Source organism: Salmo salar, chromosome 18 (genome assembly GCF_965601325.2).
Source record: "Salmo salar chromosome 18, fSalSal1, whole genome shotgun sequence".
NCBI lineage: Eukaryota > Metazoa > Chordata > Actinopteri > Salmoniformes > Salmonidae > Salmo > Salmo salar.
In genome coordinates, this window is record NC_138308.1 from 101,000,730 (window position 1) to 101,024,870 (window position 24,141).

Here is a 24,141-nt window from a genome sequence, read left to right on the forward strand (position 1 = left end):
GAGTCAAAATGGAGGCACGAGACAGAACACATGGGCTTATGAAATATAATGGACGCACGAGACAGAACACATGGGCTAATGAGTCAAAATGGAGGCACGAGACAGTACACATGGGCTAATGAGTCAAAATGGAGACACGAGACAGAACACATGGGCTAATGTGTCAAAATGGAGGCACGAGACAGAACACATGGGCTAATGAATCAAAATGGAGGAACAAGACAGAACACATGGACTAATGATTGAAAATGGAGGCACGAGACAGATCACATTGGCTAATGAGTCAAAATGGAGGTTTGAGACAGTACGCATGGACTAATGATTCAAAATGGAGGAACAAGACAGAACACATGGACAAATGAGTCAAAATAGAGATATGAGACAGAACACATTGGCTAATGAGTCAAAATGGAGTTTTGAGACAGTACGCATGGGCTAATGTGTCAAAATGAAGAACCTAGACAGTACACATGGGCTAATAAGTCAAAATGGAGGCACGAGACAGAACACATGGGCTAATGAGTCAAAATGGAGGTACGAGACAGTACACATGTGCTAATGAGTCAAAATGGAGGTACGAGACAGTACACATGGGCTAATGAGTGAAAATGGAGTCAGGAGACAGAACACATGGTCTAATGAATCAAAATGGAGGTACGAGACAGAACACATGGGTTAATGAGTCAAAATGGAGGCACGAGACAGAATACATGGGCTAATGAGTTAAAATGGAGGTACGAGACAGAACACATGGGCTAATGATTCAAAATGGAGACACCAGACAGAACACATGGGCTAATGAATCAAAATGGAGGAACAAGACAGAACACATGGACTAATGATTCAAAATGGAGGCACGAGACAGATCACATGGGCTAATGACTCAAAATGGAGGTACGAGACAGAACACATGGACTAATGAGTCAAAATGGAGGTACAAGACCGTACACAAAGGCTAATGAGTCAAAATGGAGGCACGAGACAGAACACATGGACAAATGAGTCAAAATAGAGATATGAGACAGAACACATTGGCTAATGAGTCAAAATGGAGGTTTGAGACAGTAGGCATGGACTAATGATTCAAAATGGAGGCTCGAGACAGAACACATGGGCTAATGAGTCAAAATGGAGGTACGAGTCAGTACACATGGGGTAATGAGTCAAAATGGAGGCACGAGACAGAACACATGGGCTTATGAAATATAATGGACGCACGAGACAGAACACATGGGCTAATGAGTCAAAATGGAGGCACGAGACAGTACACATGGGCTAATGAGTCAAAATGGAGACACGAGACAGAACACATGGGCTAATGTGTCAAAATGGAGGCACGAGACAGAACACATGGGCTAATGAATCAAAATGGAGGAACAAGACAGAACACATGGACTAATGAGTCAAAATGGAGGTACGAGTCAGTACACATGGGCTAATGAGTCAAAATGAAGGCGCTAGACAGAACACATGGGCTAATTAATCAAAATGGAGGTATGAGACAGAACACATGGGCTAATGTGTCAAAATGGTGGCACGAGACAGTACACACGGGCTAATGAGCCAAAATGGAGGCACGAGACAGAACACATGGGCTAATGAGTCAAAATGGAGGCACGAGAAAGTACACATGGGCTAATGAGTCAAAATGTAGGCACGAGACAGAACACATAGGCTAATGAGTAAAAATGGAGGCACGAGACAGAACACATGGGCTAATGTGTCAAAATGGAGGCACGAGACAGAACACATGGGCTAATGATTCAAAATGGAGGCACGAGACAGAACACATGGGCTAATGAGTCAAAATGGAGGCACGAGACAGAACACATGGTCTAATGTATCAAAATGGAGGTACGAGACAGAACACATGGGCTAATGAGTCAAAATAGAGATATGAGACAGAACACATTGGCTAATGAGTCAAAATGGAGGTTTGAGACAGTACGCATGGACTAATGATTCAAAATGGAGGCACGAGACAGAACACATGGGCTAATGAGTCAAAATGGAGGTACGAGTCAGTACACATGGGGTAATGAGTCAAAATGGAGGCACGAGACAGAACACATGGGCTTATGAAATATAATGGACGCACGAGACAGAACACATGGGCTAATGAGTCAAAATGGAGGCACGAGACAGTACACATGGGCTAATGAGTCAAAATGGAGACACGAGACAGAACACATGGGCTAATGTGTCAAAATGGAGGCACGAGACAGAACACATGGGCTAATGAATCAAAATGGAGGAACAAGACAGAACACATGGACTAATGATTCAAAATGGAGGCACGAGACAGATCACATTGGCTAATGAGTCAAAATGGAGGTTTGAGACAGTACGCATGGACTAATGATTCAAAATGGAGGAACAAGACAGAACACATGGACAAATGAGTCAAAATAGAGATATGAGACAGAACACATTGGCTAATGAGTCAAAATGGAGGTTTGAGACAGTACGCATGGGCTAATGTGTCAAAATGAAGAACCTAGACAGTACACATGGGCTAATAAGTCAAAATGGAGGCACGAGACAGAACACATGGGCTAATGAGTCAAAATGGAGGTACGAGACAGTACACATGTGCTAATGAGTCAAAATGGAGGCACGAGACAGATCACATGGGCTAATGACTCAAAATGGAGGTACGAGACAGAACACATGGACTAATGAGTCAAAATGGAGGTACAAGACCGTACACAAAGGCTAATGAGTCAAAATGGAGGCACGAGACAGAACACATGGACAAATGAGTCAAAATAGAGATATGAGACAGAACACATTGGCTAATGAGTCAAAATGGAGGTTTGAGACAGTAGGCATGGACTAATGATTCAAAATGGAGGCTCGAGACAGAACACATGGGCTAATGAGTCAAAATGGAGGTACGAGTCAGTACACATGGGGTAATGAGTCAAAATGGAGGCACGAGACAGAACACATGGGCTTATGAAATATAATGGACGCACGAGACAGAACACATGGGCTAATGAGTCAAAATGGAGGCACGAGACAGTACACATGGGCTAATGAGTCAAAATGGAGACACGAGATAGAACACATGGGCTAATGTGTCAAAATGGAGGCACGAGACAGAACACATGGGCTAATGAATCAAAATGGAGGAACAAGACAGAACACATGGACTAATGAGTCAAAATGGAGGTACGAGTCAGTACACATGGGCTAATGAGTCAAAATGAAGGCGCTAGACAGAACACATGGGCTAATTAATCAAAATGGAGGTATGAGACAGAACACATGGGCTAATGTGTCAAAATGGTGGCACGAGACAGTACACACGGGCTAATGAGCCAAAATGGAGGCACGAGACAGAACACATGGGCTAATGAGTCAAAATGGAGGCACGAGAAAGTACACATGGGCTAATGAGTCAAAATGTAGGCACGAGACAGAACACATAGGCTAATGAGTAAAAATGGAGGCACGAGACAGAACACATGGGCTAATGTGTCAAAATGGAGGCACGAGACAGAACACATGGGCTAATGATTCAAAATGGAGGCACGAGACAGAACACATGGGCTAATGAGTCAAAATGGAGGCACGAGACAGAACACATGGTCTAATGTATCAAAATGGAGGTACGAGACAGAACACATGGGCTAATGAGTCAAAATAGAGATATGAGACAGAACACATTGGCTAATGAGTCAAAATGGAGGTTTGAGACAGTACGCATGGACTAATGATTCAAAATGGAGGCACGAGACAGAACACATGGGCTAATGAGTCAAAATGGAGGTACGAGTCAGTACACATGGGGTAATGAGTCAAAATGGAGGCACGAGACAGAACACATGGGCTTATGAAATATAATGGACGCACGAGACAGAACACATGGGCTAATGAGTCAAAATGGAGGCACGAGACAGTACACATGGGCTAATGAGTCAAAATGGAGACACGAGACAGAACACATGGGCTAATGTGTCAAAATGGAGGCACGAGACAGAACACATGGGCTAATGAATCAAAATGGAGGAACAAGACAGAACACATGGACTAATGATTCAAAATGGAGGCACGAGACAGATCACATTGGCTAATGAGTCAAAATGGAGGTTTGAGACAGTACGCATGGACTAATGATTCAAAATGGAGGAACAAGACAGAACACATGGACAAATGAGTCAAAATAGAGATATGAGACAGAACACATTGGCTAATGAGTCAAAATGGAGGTTTGAGACAGTACGCATGGGCTAATGTGTCAAAATGAAGAACCTAGACAGTACACATGGGCTAATAAGTCAAAATGGAGGCACGAGACAGAACACATGGGCTAATGAGTCAAAATGGAGGTACGAGACAGTACACATGTGCTAATGAGTCAAAATGGAGGCACGAGACAGATCACATGGGCTAATGACTCAAAATGGAGGTACGAGACAGAACACATGGACTAATGAGTCAAAATGGAGGTACAAGACCGTACACAAAGGCTAATGAGTCAAAATGGAGGCACGAGACAGAACACATGGACAAATGAGTCAAAATAGAGATATGAGACAGAACACATTGGCTAATGAGTCAAAATGGAGGTTTGAGACAGTAGGCATGGACTAATGATTCAAAATGGAGGCTCGAGACAGAACACATGGGCTAATGAGTCAAAATGGAGGTACGAGTCAGTACACATGGGGTAATGAGTCAAAATGGAGGCACGAGACAGAACACATGGGCTTATGAAATATAATGGACGCACGAGACAGAACACATGGGCTAATGAGTCAAAATGGAGGCACGAGACAGTACACATGGGCTAATGAGTCAAAATGGAGACACGAGATAGAACACATGGGCTAATGTGTCAAAATGGAGGCACGAGACAGAACACATGGGCTAATGAATCAAAATGGAGGAACAAGACAGAACACATGGACTAATGAGTCAAAATGGAGGTACGAGTCAGTACACATGGGCTAATGAGTCAAAATGAAGGCGCTAGACAGAACACATGGGCTAATTAATCAAAATGGAGGTATGAGACAGAACACATGGGCTAATGTGTCAAAATGGTGGCACGAGACAGTACACACGGGCTAATGAGCCAAAATGGAGGCACGAGACAGAACACATGGGCTAATGAGTCAAAATGGAGGCACGAGAAAGTACACATGGGCTAATGAGTCAAAATGTAGGCACGAGACAGAACACATAGGCTAATGAGTAAAAATGGAGGCACGAGACAGAACACATGGGCTAATGTGTCAAAATGGAGGCACGAGACAGAACACATGGGCTAATGATTCAAAATGGAGGCACGAGACAGAACACATGGGCTAATGAGTCAAAATGGAGGCACGAGACAGAACACATGGTCTAATGTATCAAAATGGAGGTACGAGACAGAACACATGGGCTAATGAGTCAAAATAGAGATATGAGACAGAACACATTGGCTAATGAGTCAAAATGGAGGTTTGAGACAGTACGCATGGACTAATGATTCAAAATGGAGGCACGAGACAGAACACATGGGCTAATGAGTCAAAATGGAGGTACGAGTCAGTACACATGGGGTAATGAGTCAAAATGGAGGCACGAGACAGAACACATGGGCTTATGAAATATAATGGACGCACGAGACAGAACACATGGGCTAATGAGTCAAAATGGAGGCACGAGACAGTACACATGGGCTAATGAGTCAAAATGGAGACACGAGACAGAACACATGGGCTAATGTGTCAAAATGGAGGCACGAGACAGAACACATGGGCTAATGAATCAAAATGGAGGAACAAGACAGAACACATGGACTAATGATTCAAAATGGAGGCACGAGACAGATCACATTGGCTAATGAGTCAAAATGGAGGTTTGAGACAGTACGCATGGACTAATGATTCAAAATGGAGGAACAAGACAGAACACATGGACAAATGAGTCAAAATAGAGATATGAGACAGAACACATTGGCTAATGAGTCAAAATGGAGGTTTGAGACAGTACGCATGGGCTAATGTGTCAAAATGAAGAACCTAGACAGTACACATGGGCTAATAAGTCAAAATGGAGGCACGAGACAGAACACATGGGCTAATGAGTCAAAATGGAGGTACGAGACAGTACACATGTGCTAATGAGTCAAAATGGAGGCACGAGACAGTACACATGGGCTAATGAGTGAAAATGGAGTCAGGAGACAGAACACATGGTCTAATGAATCAAAATGGAGGTACGAGACAGAACACATGGGTTAATGAGTCAAAATGGAGGCACGAGACAGAATACATGGGCTAATGAGTTAAAATGGAGGTACGAGACAGAACACATGGGCTAATGATTCAAAATGGAGACACCAGACAGAACACATGGGCTAATGAATCAAAATGGAGGAACAAGACAGAACACATGGACTAATGATTCAAAATGGAGGCACGAGACAGATCACATGGGCTAATGACTCAAAATGGAGGTACGAGACAGAACACATGGACTAATGAGTCAAAATGGAGGTACAAGACCGTACACAAAGGCTAATGAGTCAAAATGGAGGCACGAGACAGAACACATGGACAAATGAGTCAAAATAGAGATATGAGACAGAACACATTGGCTAATGAGTCAAAATGGAGGTTTGAGACAGTAGGCATGGACTAATGATTCAAAATGGAGGCTCGAGACAGAACACATGGGCTAATGAGTCAAAATGGAGGTACGAGTCAGTACACATGGGGTAATGAGTCAAAATGGAGGCACGAGACAGAACACATGGGCTTATGAAATATAATGGACGCACGAGACAGAACACATGGGCTAATGAGTCAAAATGGAGGCACGAGACAGTACACATGGGCTAATGAGTCAAAATGGAGACACGAGATAGAACACATGGGCTAATGTGTCAAAATGGAGGCACGAGACAGAACACATGGGCTAATGAATCAAAATGGAGGAACAAGACAGAACACATGGACTAATGAGTCAAAATGGAGGTACGAGTCAGTACACATGGGCTAATGAGTCAAAATGAAGGCGCTAGACAGAACACATGGGCTAATTAATCAAAATGGAGGTATGAGACAGAACACATGGGCTAATGTGTCAAAATGGTGGCACGAGACAGTACACACGGGCTAATGAGCCAAAATGGAGGCACGAGACAGAACACATGGGCTAATGAGTCAAAATGGAGGCACGAGAAAGTACACATGGGCTAATGAGTCAAAATGTAGGCACGAGACAGAACACATAGGCTAATGAGTAAAAATGGAGGCACGAGACAGAACACATGGGCTAATGTGTCAAAATGGAGGCACGAGACAGAACACATGGGCTAATGATTCAAAATGGAGGCACGAGACAGAACACATGGGCTAATGAGTCAAAATGGAGGCACGAGACAGAACACATGGTCTAATGTATCAAAATGGAGGTACGAGACAGAACACATGGGCTAATGAGTCAAAATAGAGATATGAGACAGAACACATTGGCTAATGAGTCAAAATGGAGGTTTGAGACAGTACGCATGGACTAATGATTCAAAATGGAGGCACGAGACAGAACACATGGGCTAATGAGTGAAAATGGAGTCAGGAGACAGAACACATGGTCTAATGAATCAAAATGGAGGTACGAGACAGAACACATGGGTTAATGAGTCAAAATGGAGGCACGAGACAGAATACATGGGCTAATGAGTTAAAATGGAGGTACGAGACAGAACACATGGGCTAATGATTCAAAATGGAGACACCAGACAGAACACATGGGCTAATGAATCAAAATGGAGGAACAAGACAGAACACATGGACTAATGATTCAAAATGGAGGCACGAGACAGATCACATGGGCTAATGACTCAAAATGGAGGTACGAGACAGAACACATGGACTAATGAGTCAAAATGGAGGTACAAGACCGTACACAAAGGCTAATGAGTCAAAATGGAGGCACGAGACAGAACACATGGACAAATGAGTCAAAATAGAGATATGAGACAGAACACATTGGCTAATGAGTCAAAATGGAGGTTTGAGACAGTAGGCATGGACTAATGATTCAAAATGGAGGCTCGAGACAGAACACATGGGCTAATGAGTCAAAATGGAGGTACGAGTCAGTACACATGGGGTAATGAGTCAAAATGGAGGCACGAGACAGAACACATGGGCTTATGAAATATAATGGACGCACGAGACAGAACACATGGGCTAATGAGTCAAAATGGAGGCACGAGACAGTACACATGGGCTAATGAGTCAAAATGGAGACACGAGACAGAACACATGGGCTAATGTGTCAAAATGGAGGCACGAGACAGAACACATGGGCTAATGAATCAAAATGGAGGAACAAGACAGAACACATGGACTAATGAGTCAAAATGGAGGTACGAGTCAGTACACATGGGCTAATGAGTCAAAATGAAGGCGCTAGACAGAACACATGGGCTAATTAATCAAAATGGAGGTATGAGACAGAACACATGGGCTAATGTGTCAAAATGGTGGCACGAGACAGTACACACGGGCTAATGAGCCAAAATGGAGGCACGAGACAGAACACATGGGCTAATGAGTCAAAATGGAGGCACGAGAAAGTACACATGGGCTAATGAGTCAAAATGTAGGCACGAGACAGAACACATAGGCTAATGAGTAAAAATGGAGGCACGAGACAGAACACATGGGCTAATGTGTTAAAATGGAGGCACGAGACAGAACACATGGGCTAATGATTCAAAATGGAGGCACGAGACAGAACACATGGGCTAATGAGTCAAAATGGAGGCACGAGACAGAACACATGGTCTAATGTATCAAAATGGAGGTACGAGACAGAACACATGGGCTAATGAGTCAAAATAGAGATATGAGACAGAACACATTGGCTAATGAGTCAAAATGGAGGTTTGAGACAGTACGCATGGACTAATGATTCAAAATGGAGGCACGAGACAGAACACATGGGCTAATGAGTCAAAATGGAGGTACGAGTCAGTACACATGGGGTAATGAGTCAAAATGGAGGCACGAGACAGAACACATGGGCTTATGAAATATAATGGACGCACGAGACAGAACACATGGGCTAATGAGTCAAAATGGAGGCACGAGACAGTACACATGGGCTAATGAGTCAAAATGGAGACACGAGACAGAACACATGGGCTAATGTGTCAAAATGGAGGCACGAGACAGAACACATGGGCTAATGAATCAAAATGGAGGAACAAGACAGAACACATGGACTAATGATTCAAAATGGAGGCACGAGACAGATCACATTGGCTAATGAGTCAAAATGGAGGTTTGAGACAGTACGCATGGACTAATGATTCAAAATGGAGGAACAAGACAGAACACATGGACAAATGAGTCAAAATAGAGATATGAGACAGAACACATTGGCTAATGAGTCAAAATGGAGGTTTGAGACAGTACGCATGGGCTAATGTGTCAAAATGAAGAACCTAGACAGTACACATGGGCTAATAAGTCAAAATGGAGGCACGAGACAGAACACATGGGCTAATGAGTCAAAATGGAGGTACGAGACAGTACACATGTGCTAATGAGTCAAAATGGAGGCACGAGACAGTACACATGGGCTAATGAGTGAAAAAGTGAGTCAGGAGACAGAACACATGGTCTAATGAATCAAAATGGAGGTACGAGACAGAACACATGGGCTAATGAGTTAAAATGGAGGTACGAGACAGAACACATGGGCTAATGATTCAAAATGGAGACACCAGACAGAACACATGGGCTAATGAATCAAAATGGAGGAACAAGACAGAACACATGGACTAATGATTCAAAATGGAGGCACGAGACAGATCACATGGGCTAATGACTCAAAATGGAGGTACGAGACAGAACACATGGACTAATGAGTCAAAATGGAGGTACAAGACCGTACACAAAGGCTAATGAGTCAAAATGGAGGCACGAGACCAAACACATGGACAAATGAGTCAAAATAGAGATATGAGACAGAACACATTGGCTAATGAGTCAAAATGGAGGTTTGAGACAGTAGGCATGGACTAATGATTCAAAATGGAGGCTCGAGACAGAACACATGGGCTAATGAGTCAAAATGGAGGTACGAGTCAGTACACATGGGGTAATGAGTCAAAATGGAGGCACGAGACAGAACACATGGGCTTATGAAATATAATGGAAGCACGAGACAGAACACATGGGCTAATGAGTCAAACTGGAGGCACGAGACAGTACACATGGGCTAATGAGTCAAAATGGAGACACGAGACAGAACACATGGGCTAATGTGTCAAAATGGAGGCACGAGACAGAACACATGGGCTAATGAATCAAAATGGAGGAACAAGACAGAACACATGGACTAATGAGTCAAAATGGAGGTACGAGTCAGTACACATGGGCTAATGAGTCAAAATGAAGGCGCTAGACAGAACACATGGGCTAATGAGTCAAAATGTAGGCACGAGACAGAACACATAGGCTAATGAGTAAAAATGGAGGCACGAGACAGAACACATGGGCTAATGTGTCAAAATGGAGGCACGAGACAGAACACATGGGCTAATGATTCAAAATGGAGGCACGAGACAGAACACATGGGCTAATGAGTCAAAATGGAGGCACGAGACAGAACACATGGTCTAATGTATCAAAATGGAGGTACGAGACAGAACACATGGGCTAATGAGTCAAAATAGAGATATGAGACAGAACACATTGGCTAATGAGTCAAAATGGAGGTTTGAGACAGTACGCATGGACTAATGATTCAAAATGGAGGCACGAGACAGAACACATGGGCTAATGAGTCAAAATGGAGGTACGAGTCAGTACACATGGGGTAATGAGTCAAAATGGAGGCACGAGACAGAACACATGGGCTTATGAAATATAATGGACGCACGAGACAGAACACATGGGCTAATGAGTCAAAATGGAGGCACGAGACAGTACACATGGGCTAATGAGTCAAAATGGAGACACGAGACAGAACACATGGGCTAATGTGTCAAAATGGAGGCACGAGACAGAACACGGGCTAATGAATCAAAATGGAGGAACAAGACAGAACACATGGACTAATGATTCAAAATGGAGGCACGAGACAGATCACATTGGCTAATGAGTCAAAATGGAGGTTTGAGACAGTACGCATGGACTAATGATTCAAAATGGAGGAACAAGACAGAACACATGGACAAATGAGTCAAAATAGAGATATGAGACAGAACACATTGGCTAATGAGTCAAAATGGAGGTTTGAGACAGTACGCATGGGCTAATGTGTCAAAATGAAGAACCTAGACAGTACACATGGGCTAATAAGTCAAAATGGAGGTACGAGACAGTACACATGTGCTAATGAGTCAAAATGGAGGCACGAGACAGTACACATGGGCTAATGAGTGAAAATGGAGTCAGGAGACAGAACACATGGTCTAATGAATCAAAATGGAGGTACGAGACAGAACACATGGGTTAATGAGTCAAAATGGAGGCACGAGACAGAATACATGGGCTAATGAGTTAAAATGGAGGCACGAGACAGTACACATGGGCTAATGAGTGAAAATGGAGTCAGGAGACAGAACACATGGTCTAATGAATCAAAATGGAGGTACGAGACAGAACACATGGGTTAATGAGTCAAAATGGAGGCACGAGACAGAATACATGGGCTAATGAGTTAAAATGGAGGTACGAGACAGAACACATGGGCTAATGATTCAAAATGGAGACACCAGACAGAACACATGGGCTAATGAATCAAAATGGAGGAACAAGACAGAACACATGGACTAATGATTCAAAATGGAGGCACGAGACAGATCACATGGGCTAATGACTCAAAATGGAGGTACGAGACAGAACACATGGACTAATGAGTCAAAATGGAGGTACAAGACCGTACACAAAGGCTAATGAGTCAAAATGGAGGCACGAGACCAAACACATGGACAAATGAGTCAAAATAGAGATATGAGACAGAACACATTGGCTAATGAGTCAAAATGGAGGTTTGAGACAGTAGGCATGGACTAATGATTCAAAATGGAGGCTCGAGACAGAACACATGGGCTAATGAGTCAAAATGGAGGTACGAGTCAGTACACATGGGGTAATGAGTCAAAATGGAGGCACGAGACAGAACACATGGGCTTATGAAATATAATGGAAGCACGAGACAGAACACATGGGCTAATGAGTCAAACTGGAGGCACGAGACAGTACACATGGGCTAATGAGTCAAAATGGAGACACGAGACAGAACACATGGGCTAATGTGTCAAAATGGAGGCACGAGACAGAACACATGGGCTAATGAATCAAAATGGAGGAACAAGACAGAACACATGGACTAATGAGTCAAAATGGAGGTACGAGTCAGTACACATGGGCTAATGAGTCAAAATGAAGGCGCTAGACAGAACACATGGGCTAATGAGTCAAAATGTAGGCACGAGACAGAACACATAGGCTAATGAGTAAAAATGGAGGCACGAGACAGAACACATGGGCTAATGTGTCAAAATGGAGGCACGAGACAGAACACATGGGCTAATGATTCAAAATGGAGGCACGAGACAGAACACATGGGCTAATGAGTCAAAATGGAGGCACGAGACAGAACACATGGTCTAATGTATCAAAATGGAGGTACGAGACAGAACACATGGGCTAATGAGTCAAAATAGAGATATGAGACAGAACACATTGGCTAATGAGTCAAAATGGAGGTTTGAGACAGTACGCATGGACTAATGATTCAAAATGGAGGCACGAGACAGAACACATGGGCTAATGAGTCAAAATGGAGGTACGAGTCAGTACACATGGGGTAATGAGTCAAAATGGAGGCACGAGACAGAACACATGGGCTTATGAAATATAATGGACGCACGAGACAGAACACATGGGCTAATGAGTCAAAATGGAGGCACGAGACAGTACACATGGGCTAATGAGTCAAAATGGAGACACGAGACAGAACACATGGGCTAATGTGTCAAAATGGAGGCACGAGACAGAACACGGGCTAATGAATCAAAATGGAGGAACAAGACAGAACACATGGACTAATGATTCAAAATGGAGGCACGAGACAGATCACATTGGCTAATGAGTCAAAATGGAGGTTTGAGACAGTACGCATGGACTAATGATTCAAAATGGAGGAACAAGACAGAACACATGGACAAATGAGTCAAAATAGAGATATGAGACAGAACACATTGGCTAATGAGTCAAAATGGAGGTTTGAGACAGTACGCATGGGCTAATGTGTCAAAATGAAGAACCTAGACAGTACACATGGGCTAATAAGTCAAAATGGAGGCATGAGACAGAACACATGGGCTAATGAGTCAAAATGGAGGTACGAGACAGTACACATGTGCTAATGAGTCAAAATGGAGGCACGAGACAGTACACATGGGCTAATGAGTGAAAATGGAGTCAGGAGACAGAACACATGGTCTAATGAATCAAAATGGAGGTACGAGACAGAACACATGGGTTAATGAGTCAAAATGGAGGCACGAGACAGAATACATGGGCTAATGAGTTAAAATGGAGGTACGAGACAGAACACATGGGCTAATGATTCAAAATGGAGACACCAGACAGAACACATGGGCTAATGAATCAAAATGGAGGAACAAGACAGAACACATGGACTAATGATTCAAAATGGAGGCACGAGACAGATCACATGGGCTAATGACTCAAAATGGAGGTACGAGACAGAACACATGGACTAATGAGTCAAAATGGAGGTACAAGACCGTACACAAAGGCTAATGAGTCAAAATGGAGGCACGAGACAGAACACATGGACAAATGAGTCAAAATAGAGATATGAGACAGAACACATTGGCTAATGAGTCAAAATGGAGGTTTGAGACAGTAGGCATGGACTAATGATTCAAAATGGAGGCTCGAGACAGAACACATGGGCTAATGAGTCAAAATGGAGGTACGAGTCAGTACACATGGGGTAATGAGTCAAAATGGAGGCACGAGACAGAACACATGGGCTTATGAAATATAATGGACGCACGAGACAGAACACATGGGCTAATGTGTCAAAATGGAGGCACGAGACAGTACACATGGGCTAATGAGTCAAAATGGAGACACGAGACAGAACACATGGGCTAATGTGTCAAAATGGAGGCACGAGACAGAACACATGGGCTAATGAATCAAAATGGAGGAACAAGACAGAACACATGGACTAATGAGTCAAAATGGAGGTACGAGTCAGTACACATGGGCTAATGAGTCAAAATGAAGGCGCTAGACAGAACACATGGGCTAATTAATCAAAATGGAGGTATGAGACAGAACACATGGGCTAATGTGTCAAAATGGTGGCACGAGACAGTACACACGGGCTAATGAGCCAAAATGGAGGCACGAGACAGAACACATGGGCTAATGAGTCAAAATGGAGGCACGAGAAAGTACACATGGGCTAATGTGTCAAAATGTAGGCACGAGACAGAACACATAGGCTAATGAGTAAAAATGGAGGCACGAGACAGAACACATGGGCTAATGTGTCAAAATGGAGGCACGAGACAGAACACATGGGCTAATGATTCAAAATGGAGGCACGAGACAGAACACATGGGCTAATGAGTCAAAATGGAGGCACGAGACAGAACACATGGTCTAATGTATCAAAATGGAGGTACGAGACAGAACACATGGGCTAATGAGTCAAAATAGAGATATGAGACAGAACACATTGGCTAATGAGTCAAAATGGAGGTTTGAGACAGTACGCATGGACTAATGATTCAAAATGGAGGCACGAGACAGAACACATGGGCTAATGAGTCAAAATGGAGGTACGAGTCAGTACACATGGGGTAATGAGTCAAAATGGAGGCACGAGACAGAACACATGGGCTTATGAAATATAATGGACGCACGAGACAGAACACATGGGCTAATGAGTCAAAATGGAGGCACGAGACAGTACACATGGGCTAATGAGTCAAAATGGAGACACGAGACAGAACACATGGGCTAATGTGTCAAAATGGAGGCACGAGACAGAACACATGGGCTAATGAATCAAAATGGAGGAACAAGACAGAACACATGGACTAATGATTCAAAATGGAGGCACGAGACAGATCACATTGGCTAATGAGTCAAAATGGAGGTTTGAGACAGTACGCATGGACTAATGATTCAAAATGGAGGAACAAGACAGAACACATGGACAAATGAGTCAAAATAGAGATATGAGACAGAACACATTGGCTAATGAGTCAAAATGGAGGTTTGAGACAGTACGCATGGGCTAATGTGTCAAAATGAAGAACCTAGACAGTACACATGGGCTAATAAGTCAAAATGGAGGCACGAGACAGAACACATGGGCTAATGAGTCAAAATGGAGGTACGAGACAGTACACATGTGCTAATGAGTCAAAATGGAGGCACGAGACAGTACACATGGGCTAATGAGTGAAAAAGTGAGTCAGGAGACAGAACACATGGTCTAATGAATCAAAATGGAGGTACGAGACAGAACACATGGGTTAATGAGTCAAAATGGAGTCACGAGACAGTACACATGGGCTAATGAGTCAAAATGGAGACACGAGACAGAACACATGGGCTAATGTGTCAAAATGGAGGCACGAGACAGAACACATGGGCTAATGAATCAAAATGGAGGAACAAGACAGAACACATGGACTAATGAGTCAAAATGGAGGTACGAGTCAGTACACATGGGCTAATGAGTCAAAATGAAGGCGCTAGACAGAACACATGGGCTAATTAATCAAAATGGAGGTATGAGACAGAACACATGGGCTAATGTGTCAAAATGGTGGCACGAGACAGTACACACGGGCTAATGAGCCAAAATGGAGGCACGAGACAGAACACATGGGCTAATGAGTCAAAATGGAGGCACGAGAAAGTACACATGGGCTAATGAGTCAAAATGTAGGCACGAGACAGAACACATAGGCTAATGAGTAAAAATGGAGGCACGAGACAGAACACATGGGCTAATGTGTCAAAATGGAGGCACGAGACAGAACACATGGGCTAATGATTCAAAATGGAGGCACGAGACAGAACACATGGGCTAATGAGTCAAAATGGAGGCACGAGACAGAACACATGGTCTAATGTATCAAAATGGAGGTACGAGACAGATCACATGGGCTAATGAGTCAAAATAGAGATATGAGACAGAACACATTGGCTAATGAGTCAAAATGGAGGTTTGAGACAGTACGCATGGACTAATGATTCAAAATGGAGGCACGAGACAGAACACATGGGCTAATGAGTCAAAATGGAGGTACGAGTCAGTACACATGGGGTAATGAGTCAAAATGGAGGCACGAGACAGAACACATGGGCTTATGAAATATAATGGACGCACGAGACAGAACACATGGGCTAATGAGTCAAAATGGAGGCACGAGACAGTACACATGGGCTAATGAGTCAAAATGGAGACACGAGACAGAACACATGGGCTAATGTGTCAAAATGGAGGCACGAGACAGAACACATGGGCTAATGAATCAAAATGGAGGAACAAGACAGAACACATGGACTAATGATTCAAAATGGAGGCACGAGACAGATCACATTGGCTAATGAGTCAAAATGGAGGTTTGAGACAGTACGCATGGACTAATGATTCAAAATGGAGGAACAAGACAGAACACATGGACAAATGAGTCAAAATAGAGATATGAGACAGAACACATTGGCTAATGAGTCAAAATGGAGGTTTGAGACAGTACGCATGGGCTAATGTGTCAAAATGAAGAACCTAGACAGTACACATGGGCTAATAAGTCAAAATGGAGGCACGAGACAGAACACATGGGCTAATGAGTCAAAATGGAGGTACGAGACAGTACACATGTGCTAATGAGTCAAAATGGAGGCACGAGACAGTACACATGGGCTAATGAGTGAAAATGGAGTCAGGAGACAGAACACATGGTCTAATGAATCAAAATGGAGGTACGAGACAGAACACATGGGTTAATGAGTCAAAATGGAGGCACGAGACAGAATACATGGGCTAATGAGTTAAAATGGAGGTACGAGACAGAACACATGGGCTAATGATTCAAAATGGAGACACCAGACAGAACACATGGGCTAATGAATCAAAATGGAGGAACAAGACAGAACACATGGACTAATGATTCAAAATGGAGGCACGAGACAGATCACATGGGCTAATGACTCAAAATGGAGGTACGAGACAGAACACATGGACTAATGAGTCAAAATGGAGGTACAAGACCGTACACAAAGGCTAATGAGTCAAAATGGAGGCACGAGACCAAACACATGGACAAATGAGTCAAAATAGAGATATGAGACAGAACACATGGGCTAATGAGTCAAAATGGAGGTACAAGACAGAACACATGGGCTAATGAGTCAAAATGGAGGCACGAGACAGAACACATGGGCTAATGAGTCAAAATGGAGTCACTAGACAGAACACATGGTCTAATGAATCAAAATGGAGGTACGAGACAGAACACATGAACTAATGAGTCAAAATGGAGAACCTAGACAGAACACATGGGCTTATGAATCAAAATGGAGGTTCGAGACAGAACACATGGACTAATGAGTCAAAATGGAGGTACGAGACAGTACATATGGGCTAATGATTCAAAATTAAGGTTTGAGAGTACACATGTGCTAAAAAGTGAAAATGGAGGCACGAGACAGAACACATGGACTAATAAGTCAAAATGGAGGCACGAGACAGAATCCATGGGCTAATGAGTTAAAATGGAGGTACGAGACAGAACACATGGGCTAATGATTCAAAATGGAGACACCAGACAGAACACATGGGCTAATGAATCAAAATGGAGGAACAAGACAGAACACATGGACTAATGATTCAAAATGGAGGCACGAGATAGATCACATGGGCCAACGACTCAAAATGGAGGTACGAGACAGAACACATGGACTAATGAGTCAAAATGGAGGTACAAGACCGTACACAAAGGCTAATGAGTCAAAATGGAGGCACGAGACCAAACACATGGACAAATGAGTCAAAATAGAGATATGAGACAGAACACATTGGCTAATGAGTCAAAATGGAGGTTTGAGACAGTACGCATGGACTAATGATTCAAAATGGAGGCACGAGACAGAACACATGGGCTAATGAGTCAAAATGGAGGTACGAGTCAGTACACATGGGCTAATGAGTCAAATTGGAGGTTAGAGACAGAACACATGGTCTTATGAAATAAAATGGATGCACGAGACAGAACACATGGGCTAATGAGTCAAAATGGAGGCACGAGACAGTACACATGGGCTAATGAGTCAAAATGGAGACACGAGACAGAACACATGGGCTAATGAGTCAAAATGGAGGCACGAGACAGAACACATGGGCTAATGAATCAAAATGGAGGAACAAGACAGAACACATGGACTAATGATGCAAAATGGAGGCACGAGACAGATCACATTGGCTAATGAGTCAAAATGGAGGTTTGAGACAGTACACATGGACTAATGATTCAAAATGGAGGAACAAGACAGAACACATGGACAAATGAGTCAAAATAGAGATATGAGACAGAACACATTGGCTAATGAGTCAAAATGGAGGTTTGAGACAGTACGCATGGGCTAATGAGTCAAAATGGAGTCAGAAACCAGAACACATGTGCTAATGAGTCAAAATGGAGTCACGAGACAGAACACATGGGCTAATGAGTCAAAATGGAGGTACGAGACAGTACCCATAGACTAATGATTCAAAATGGAGGCACGAGACAGAACACATGGACTAATGAGTCAAAATGGAGACATGAGACAGAACACATGGGCTAATGAGTAAAAATGGAGGCACGAGACAGAACACATGGGCTAATGAGTCAAAATGGAGGCACGAGACAGAACACATGCGCTAATGAGTCAAAATAGATGCACGAGACAGTACACATGGGCTAATGAGTCAAAATGGAGGTACGAGACAGAACACATGGACTAATGATTCAAAATGGAGGCACGAGACAGATCACATTGGCTAATGAGTCAAAATGGAGGTTTGAGACAGTACGCATGGGCTAATGAGTCAAAATGGAGTCAGAAACCAGAACACATGTGCTAATGAGTCAAAATGGAGTAACGAGACAGAACACATGGGCTAATGAGTCAAAATGGAGGTACGAGACAGTACACATGGGCTAATGAGTAAAAATGGAGGCACGAGACAGAACACATGGGCTAATGTGTCAAAATGGAGGCACGAGACAGGACACATGGGCTAATGAGTCAAAATGGAGGCACGAGACAGAACACATGGGCTAATGAGTCAAAATGGAGGTACGAGACAGAACACATGGGCTAATAAGTCAAAATGGAGGCACGAGACAGAACACATGGGCTAATGTGTCAAAATGAAGAAGCTAGACAGTACACATGTGCTAATGAATCAAAATGGAGGAACAAGACAGAACACATGGACTAATGATTCAAAATGGAGGCACGAGATAGATCACATGGGCCAACGACTCAAAATGGAGGTACGAGACAGAACACATGGACTAATGAGTCAAAATGGAGGTACAAGACCGTACACAAAGGCTAATGAGTCAAAATGGAGGCACGAGACCAAACACATGGACAAATGAGTCAAAATAGAGATATGAGACAGAACACATTGGCTAATGAGTCAAAATGGAGGTTTGAGACAGTACGCATGGACTAATGATTCAAAATGGAGGCACGAGACAGAACACATGGGCTAATGAGTCAAAATGGAGGTACGAGTCAGTACACATGGGCTAATGAGTCAAAATGGAGGTTAGAGACAGAACACATGGGCTTATGAAATAAAATGGATGCACGAGACAGAACACATGGGCTAATGAGTCAAAATGGAGGCACGAGACAGTACACATGGGCTAATGAGTCAAAATGGAGACACGAGACAGAACACATGGGCTAATGAGTCAAAATGGAGGCACGAGACAGAACACATGGGCTAATGAATCAAAATGGAGGAACAAGACAGAACACATGGACTAATGATTCAAAATGGAGGCACGAGACAGATCACATTGGCTAATGAGTCAAGATGGAGGTTTGAGACAGTACACATGGACTAATGATTCAAAATGGAGGAACAAGACAGAACACATGGACAAATGAGTCAAAATAGAGATATGAGACAGAACACATTGGCTAATGAGTCAAAATGGAGGTTTGAGACAGTACGCATGGGCTAATGAGTCAAAATGGAGTCAGAAACCAGAACACATGTGCTAATGAGTCAAAATGGAGTCACGAGACAGAACACATGGGCTAATGAGTCAAAATGGAGGTACGAGACAGTACCCATAGACTAATGATTCAAAATGGAGGCACGAGACAGAACACATGGACTAATGAGTCAAAATGGAGACATGAGACAGAACACATGGGCTAATGAGTAAAAATGGAGGCACGAGACAGAACACATGGGCTAATGAGTCAAAATGGAGGCACGAGACAGAACACATGCGCTAATGAGTCAAAATAGATGCACGAGACAGTACACATGGGCTAATGAGTCAAAATGGAGGTACGAGACAGAACACATGGACTAATGATTCAAAATGGAGGCACGAGACAGATCACATTGGCTAATGAGTCAAAATGGAGGTTTGAGACAGTACGCATGGGCTAATGAGTCAAAATGGAGTCAGAAACCAGAACACATGTGCTAATGAGTCAAAATGGAGTAACGAGACAGAACACATGGGCTAATGAGTCAAAATGGAGGTACGAGACAGTACACATGGGCTAATGAGTAAAAATGGAGGCACGAGACAGAACACATGGGCTAATGTGTCAAAATGGAGGCACGAGACAGGACACATGGGCTAATGAGTCAAAATGGAGGCACGAGACAGAACACATGGGCTAATGAGTCAAAATGGAGGTACGAGACAGAACACATGGGCTAATAAGTCAAAATGGAGGCACGAGACAGAACACATGGGCTAATGTGTCAAAATGAAGAAGCTAGACAGTACACATGTGCTAATGAATCAAAATGGAGGAACAAGACAGAACACATGGACTAATGATTCAAAATGGAGGCACGAGATAGATCACATGGGCTAATGACTCAAAATGGAGGCACGAGACAGAACACATGGGCTAATGAGTCAAAATGGAGGTACAAGACAGAACACATGGGCTAATTAGTCAAAATGGAGGCACGAGACAGAACACATGGGCTAATGAGTCAAAATGGAGTCCCTAGACAGAACACATGGTCTAATGAATCAAAATGGAGGTACGAGACAGAACACATGAACTAATGAGTCAAAATGGAGAACCTAGACAGAACACATGGGCTTATGAATCAAAATGGAGGTTCGAGACAGAACACATGGACTAATGAGTCAAAATGGAGGTACGAGACAGTACATATGGGCTAATGATTCAAAATGAAGGTTTGAGAGTACACATGGGCTAAAAAGTGAAAATGGAGGCACGAGACAGTACACATGGGCTAATGAGTCAAAATGGAGGCACGAGACAGAACACATGGGCTAATGAGTAAAAATGGAGGCACGAGACAGAACACATGGGCTAATGAGTCAAAATGGAGGCACGAGACAGAACACATGGGCTAATGATTCAAAATGGAGAACCTAGACTGAACACATGGGCTTATGAATCAAAATGGAGGTACGAGACAGAACACATGGGTTAATGAGTCAAAATGGAGGCACGAGACAGAACACATGGACAAATGAGTCAAAATAGAGATATGAGACAGAACACATGGGCTAATGATTCAAAATGGAGGAACGAGACAGAACACATGGGCTAATGTGTCAAAATGGTGGCACGAGACAGTACACATGGGCTAATGAGTGAAAATGGAGGCACGAGACAGAACACATGGGCTAATGAGTCAAAATGGAGGCACGAGACAATACACATGGGCTAATGATTCAAAATGTAGGCACGAGACAGAACACATAGGCTAATGAGTAAAAATGGAGGCACGAGACAGAACACATGGGCTAATGTGTCAAAATGGAGGCACGAGACAGAACACATGGGCTAATGAGTCAAAATGGAGGCACGAGACAGAACACATGGGCTAATGAGTCAAAATTGAGGCACGAGACAGAACACATGGGCTAATGAGTCAAAATGGAGGTACGAGACAGTACACATGAGCTAATGAGTCAAAATGGAGGCACGAGACAGTACACATGGGCTAATGAGTGAAAATGGAGTCAGGAGACAGAACACATGGTCTAATGAATCAAAATGGAGGTACGAGACAGAACACATGGGTTAATGAGTCAAAATGGAGGCACGAGACAGAACACATGGGCTAATGAGTCAAAATGAAGGCGCTAGACAGAACACATGGGCTAATTAATCAAAATGGAGGTATTAGACAGAACACATGGGCTAATGTGTCAAAATGGTTGCACGAGACAGTACACATGGGCTAATGAGTCAAAATGGAGGAACGAGACAGTACACATGGGCTAATGAGTCAAAATGTAGGCACGAGACAGAACACATAGGCTAATGAGTAAAAATGGAGGCACGAGACAGAACACATGGGCTAATGTGTCAAAATGGAGGCACGAGACAGAACACATGGGCTAATGAGTCAAAATGGAGGCACGAGACAGAACACATGTGCTAATGAGTCAAAATGAAGGCGCGAGACATAACACATGGGCTAATTAATCAAAATGGAGGTATGAGACAGAACACATGGGCTAATGTGTCAAAATGGAGGCACGAGACAGTTCACATGGGCTAATGAGTCAAAATGGAGGCACGAGACAGAACACATGGGCTAATGAGGCAAAATGGAGACATGAGACAGAACACATGGGCTAATGACTGAAAATGGAGGCCCGAGACAGAACACATGGACTAATGAGTCAAAATAGAGACACGAGACAGAACACATGGGCTAATGAGTAAAAATGGAGGCACGAGACAGAACACATGGGCTAATGAGTAAAAATGGAGGCACGAGACAGAACACATGCGCTAATGAGTCAAAATGGAGGTACAAGACAGAACACATGGGCTAATGAGTCAAAATGGAGGCACGAGACAGAACACATGGGCTAATGAGTCAAAATGGAGTCCCTAGACAGAACACATGGTCTAATGAATCAAAATGGAGGTACGAGACAGAACACATGAACTAATGAGTCAAAATGGAGAACCTAGACAGAACACATGGGCTTATGAATCAAAATGGAGGTTCGAGACAGAACACATGGACTAATGAGTCAAAATGGAGGTACGAGACAGTACATATGGGCTAATGATTCAAAATGAAGGTTTGAGAGTACACATGGGCTAAAAAGTGAAAATGGAGGTACGAGACAGTACACATGGGCTAATGAGTCAAAATGGAGGCACGAGACAGAACACATGGGCTAATGAGTCAAAATGGAGGCACGAGACAGAACACATGGGCTAATGATTCAAAATGGAGAACCTAGACTGAACACATGGGCTTATGAATCAAAATGGAGGTACGAGACAGAACACATGGGTTAATGAGTCAAAATGGAGGCACGAGACAGAACACATGGACAAATGAGTCAAAATAGAGATATGAGACAGAACACATGGGCTAATGATTCAAAATGGAGGCACGAGACAGAACACATGGGCTAATGTGTCAAAATGGTGGCACGAGACAGTACACATGGGCTAATGAGTGAAAATGGAGGCACGAGACAGAACACATGGGCTAATGAGTCAAAATGGAGGCACGAGACAGAACACATGGGCTAATGAGTCAAAATTGAGGCACGAGACAGAACACATGGGCTAATGAGTCAAAATGGAGGTACGAGACAGTACACATGTGCTAATGAGTCAAAATGGAGGCACGAGACAGTACACATGGGCTAATGAGTGAAAATGGAGTCAGGAGACAGAACACATGGTCTAATGAATCAAAATGGAGGTACGTGACAGAACACATGGGTTAATGAGTCAAAATGGAGGCACGAGACAGAACACATGGACTAATGTGTCAAAATGAAGAACCTAGACAGTACACATGGGCTAATAAGTCAAAATGGAGGCACGAGACAGAATA